Source organism: Xyrauchen texanus, chromosome 18, assembly GCF_025860055.1.
Source record: "Xyrauchen texanus isolate HMW12.3.18 chromosome 18, RBS_HiC_50CHRs, whole genome shotgun sequence".
NCBI classification, from domain to species: domain Eukaryota; kingdom Metazoa; phylum Chordata; class Actinopteri; order Cypriniformes; family Catostomidae; genus Xyrauchen; species Xyrauchen texanus.
In genome coordinates, this window is record NC_068293.1 from 19,320,273 (window position 1) to 19,326,272 (window position 6,000).

Consider the following 6,000-nt stretch of genomic DNA (forward strand, 5'->3'; position numbering starts at 1 on the left):
GAAAAGGTGTTTAAACATGGACAGTATGTTACATGTGGAAGGAATGTGCTACAGCTTTCATTAGAGGCAAGAAAGCAGGAGGGAAAGACAGACAGACAGACGATAATAGGAGGCACCGTAACATTGGAGGAGGACTGTAATTATATCCAGATAAAGCTGCTGTGCTCAAAGCCTGGTTTCACCACTGTGCATCATTGTAAATGTGCCGCTCTTACATTCTCTCACACACATGCACTGCTCCATATTATGTAGTACAGATAGAAACATACTGAAGTGTGTATACTTTTACCAATTTTAGGCCCTGCTGCTGTCAGCATGATTCTCTTAAGAATCTGTAAAGGCTATCACTTTACAGTGAAGTCACAGGCCTGGAACCTCCTCCCTGTCTGCAGCAAACCCTGTAATTTCTGTTTGCATCTTATTTAAATGTAATCTCTTTACATTCTCCACAGGAAACACAAAGCTGCTGTTGTTAAGCCCAGGGAAGACCTGAGGAGAGCCAGGCTCATTTGATGTTTGCTAGAAGAGGGTACAGAGTCTTTTCTCAGTGTATGGAAGAGAGTTTTGGGAGTATAAAGCCAGTAAATGAACCCAAAATCAGAAAACAGCTGTGTCCACGCTGTACACATTATTCATTATAATTTGCTACTAAACTGACATATTGTAAATCAAAATGTACAGGAAAGGCCATGACTGGAGGCGTCATGAAAACACTGAGCTCCAAATAGAAGCATCAATACACTTTGGGTTGGTCTTGGTCCCATACTGTGCCCCGCCTGACACTGGTCCCAGTTACATAGAAATATGAGGTCCATGTTGACAAATTACTGCTTTCAGGGTCTGTGGAATCTCCTTTGAATATAAGCTGTATCATGACTGGCGACGACAAAGACATACACAAAGGCAACGACAAAAACATCTTTGAGCATTTGCATGTAATTAGAAACTTAATTAAAGTGTACAATACGTGGCTTTGAGAAAAAGCAGGATCTGTTGGCTGGTTTATGGCCTGTTGGTTTACAGCTGTTTTCCTGAATAATTAAGTGGAGAGAAGGCCAGCCATTCCCACCAGAGCTGGAATCTTTTTTTATATACTAAATATGGCTGTCTAAAGATTAACACTAATTTAAAAGAAACCATAAACATTTTTGATGGATCTGTGAATAATAATTTGTTGTGACTGGCAAAGTGACAGATATACTGTATACTCAATATGCTGTACTAGCCATTTATTTCTATATCTGTTGAATGTTGTTTGCAGTGCATGTATTATGAAGACTGTAGAGAATAACATGTTTAAATCTGTAAACTTAAAAAAAAAAAAAAAGAAAAGAAAGAAAAAAGAAAAAATAGGATAAATTAGCATATAGATTTCTTGATGATGGGAAATATACAGTATTTTAAAAGCAAAGTATTTTGTAGCTTGTTTTTTTAGATGATGCTTCAAATGAGTTCATTGTCAAATGTCAAAAATGTATTAGAGCTATTTATTTTTATATTTAATGTAAAATATGAACATAAGTTATTGTTTATTTTTACCAACATATATCTGCAAATATAAATTCAACAAATGCTTTAAACAAAAAAATTATAAACAGACATTCAAAATATGAAAAACAAATAAACTGCATAATCCCATCCAACACTGAGATGTTATTACAACACTGAAACCTTAAAATACTAAGACAATATTTATTTTTGGGCACTTAGTCTGATGTACTGTATATGTCTGTAATTCTGACAGCTTGTACTTTATAATTTAAATTTGAAAACATAAAAAAATTATTCAAAACAACTATTTTGCATTGAATTATTACAGCCATTAGTTTTTCATGGCAGCTTGTGTACAGAACCAGCTGGTTAGCTCAAGTTGAAAAATGTATATTTTTTTCCACATTAATGAAATTGCTTTCTGCTGTATTTTAACTTCTACATAGCATTTCTGGCTGTTTGTTTTTCTGCATAGGTAAGTTAAATAAGTTTAGGTGTTAATAAAATAAATGACGTGAGCTGCTGTTTACTTATTTCAAAGTGTCAAAATCTCTGACAATCTGACAGGTTTTTCAGAGAATGTATTTTTAACACGTGTATTTTGTCTTACTGAACTGGCTGTTTTTATAGTCAAAACAAGTGATAAAATCTACCAGTGCAGAAGAAGTAATCCAAAGTATTTAGATTACGTTACTGACATTAATGCTGAGTAATCTAACAATATACGTTACAGATTACATTTTACAGCATGTATTTTGTAATCTGTAATGTAATACATTTACAAAAGTAACCCTCCCAACCCTGTGTATGTATATATATATATATGTGTGTGTGTGTGTAACCATAGTTTACAAGAATATGTTACAACAGCCTACGCATTGGCTGTCCTTATTTAAAGAAAAAGGTAGGTAAAAGAGGCAGTGAAATTGGTTGCCTGCTTGAACGGTAAATATTCCGTAAACTACAACAGGCATCGAACTTGGAAAACACAAATTAAAACTAACATGTTATAATTATTGTAACATTTCATTATAGAAGCAGTATTACCAAAGATGATTCAGGCATTCGTAGGCAGGCCTATAGGTAACCTACAGTAGAAACAGTCAACATGAGCATAAACAAACTTATCTTGCATTCATGTACCACCGTGTAAACATTTTTGAAAAGTTTGCTTTGAAACTTCACCACCTTCACCGCGCAGAGGTCTAGGGTCATTTTTGTGATCATAGGTCCCCCTCTAGTGGACAGACTTCACAGTGTCACAAATGATGCCCAATAAAACATAGCATAGTCTACTTAAACTGGTGCAAACACATAGAAACAATTAGGATCAAGAAAAAGCACAGAGAGGGACGGGGGAGATAATAAAGAACATCTAGACAGCAGCTCACGGGTGAATGAGCCGGCAGCGCACTGCTCTAATGGAAATCATAGTGATGATGATTAGCCTATAATGTGCGCTGAATGAGGGGATCGGATATCATAGGCAATGCAAAGACAGCACGGAGAAGGTGCATTTATGGGGAAGTACATATGTGCATCAGCACCCTAATGAAAACGATCTTCATTCCTGCGCAATCAGGGCCCGCGGGGCAGAAAACGGACTGCGCGCTGCGGAGGTGCGCGGGAAAGTGGCCAGCGTTGCCGCGGAAACCGAATACTCCGCATGTAAATAACGTGATCTATCGATGCCATCTGGAAAAGATTAGAACTGCCTCTCTACCGATATGTGATGGAGATCAGTTCCCATATTTATTTGTATGGCTAAACCCTGCTCGCGAATGGGATTATGTAGTGGTGGATTGAGGGTTTATCCTAAAGAACCACATAGCATATATTAAAGCTGGATTTAGAGTTTATCCTGAACAATAATGGATTTACAAGGCCAGAGTTGTTTTTTTTTTGTTTTTTGTTTTTTTTTCGCAAGCTCTCAATTTTTTTCAGAAATTGAATCCAGACTTTTTGAGCGTTTCTCCATGAGAGCGCAGCGAGGGGTGATATCTGGCCAAAGTATTTATCATTTTTGAAAAATCTAGTCTGAAGGAGGAAAGTGCTGCCAGAGAGAAATGGAGACAAGGCTCTACTCCATCAATGTCTTGGACAGACAGTCTTGTGTAAGATGCTTGTTGCAGATATTGAGAATGGAGGATGAGTTATTGCTTTGTAACACTTTGTAACACATTAGGCTATATCACATGCAACTCCTACCAACTATAAACATTAAAAAAAAAAATAATGGTAACTGGTTTGATTCAGCCCATTCATCCCAATGGATAAATGCAATGTAAATGTTATATTTTGTGTTTAATCCACTTCTATCTTGATGAAGCAGCGTAGTCTTTGTTATTGGTAATGATGACTGGTGAAAATACCTGGCCCACATACTGGCAGCAGCCTTGAGAATGAGTGTAGCATTTTTTTCCTATTTTCTTTTTTTTTTTTTTTTCATTTAGACATTTATACTGTTTTCTTTCTTTTTCATTCTGCACCTCTTTCCCACTGTCTCAAAATAATTGATTGTCCATCTGTGTTGTTTCTACCTAATTCTCTGGCTGGTGATGGTGACGATGGTAAAGCTCAGACACACCTTAGTATTGACGAATTAGTTATAAGTTGTAGTCGCAATTAGTCTTATAACATTGGTTAGATCTCCTTTTCTCTTTATGAGGTTATGTATATTCTCATTTACAGAATGTGATCATTGTAGAATATCAGGAATTATAACTTTATTAGTATGTGAGGTAAGTGAATTTGAAACGACAAAATTAATCTTGATGCCCTGCAACAGGTGACCTGCTGGCAAATGAAGTTGAAAAATACAGAGCTAACTTTGAATGATAAGAAGCCTAATGTTAGCATGTTAATTAACTTTCTTGTTGAATTTACCCTCTTTACTTAATTAATTTACTGTCTTTAAAATCATTCGTATTTTGAACTCATATATCTTGAGCATAACACCCATAGAAAATATATTTCAGGAATTTTATTAAGAGGCCAAAAGTACATTGTGTGCGAGCCTTTACTTTCATTGGATTACATTTTTTAGGACACATTTATAGGATAATTTTTTTATCCTATATGCACCGAAGCACCTTGGATTTATAATTTTTTCTGTATTTGCTGCTGATGTTTTTTCTGCTTTTTGTCTAAATCTCATAACAAGCCATTTTGCCACCTTGGTTTCTATAAAGCCTTTTTTTTGGACTAACAAAGAAGTTTTCGGTTCTGAAATTTACAGTAGATTTTTATAGTGCTATGAACTGTTGAACTGATATCATGGTAAGTTTGATTTTCTGATTCATGACTCTTTTAATGTAGATAAATAATTTTTTTGCAATCACGTCTCTTAAAACTTGAATTAATTCGAAACCCCTTTTTTTCCAGCGGCACTCAAAAAAAGAACTCTTTTGCTGAACTTGATTCAATCATGGACAGTGGTTCCACATGTTTTACATTTTTTTCTTAAATTAAAATTACCCAACAAAATATAACATGTTAAAACATCTCAAATGAAACACTTTTAGTGATATGCTATTGTAGCAGGTGTAGCGGGGGTATTTAGTCCCACCTTGTATGGGAAATTAGTTAGTGCTGGCCTGGAAGACTGAGTAATGAAAGGATCTTAGTCCCCCGGTCCCAGTGCTTTTAGTCTCGTTACACACAAAGGCATGTATTTTGTTTCATTACTTATATGATTTGACACTACAGACCAAAAAGGGTAGTCTTCGGTGGGGTAATGTCATACAGTGGCTTCCTGAAGTGTAAATGTATATGTGAGACACAGTCTAATAAAGTAGGTGAGACACCCCTACTCCCTGACAGCTCTCAACAAAAGATACACTGTAGGTAAGCACAAAAATTAAACAATATTTATTTTCCTTTAAATACTCTATTTTCTTAATCTAGTATTATTCTGGTTTGAATAAAAAGAATGAAAATAATTTACAGTCTTTGTGTTTTCTTTTAAACCCAATAGAACACAATCACCTTCAATGTAAAAGTTATACACTTTTCACTAACAAAATAACAAATCCCAAGTGATACCTCAAAAATGAAAAACACTTGGTTCTCATTGTAAACCCAACTTAAGATAAATTATCAGTGTTCAAATGATCACTTTCAAACACATTTGAAAAAACATACAGAATGAAATCTCACTTCAAAATGAGCACTTAAATGAAATGTCCTTTTAAATTGATACGTTTAGAAGGAAATCACAAGAGCAGGATCTAGGTGTGGCTTAAGTTTAATAAAGAAACAAAGTGTGGTACAAATTAACATAGAAAACTCTGGAACACTGTAGAAATAAGAACTAGGGAATCAAACAAACAAACAAAACATCCACGATGGGAACTCAGTACATATGAACAGGAGATAAACACATAACATCCGACAAAGGTAAAACAGAAATCAGGGCAATATATATATATATATATATACATACACAGGGATAAACAAGGTAAATGAAGCACAGGTGAGAACCAAGGAGACCAGAGTAGATCAGGTGGA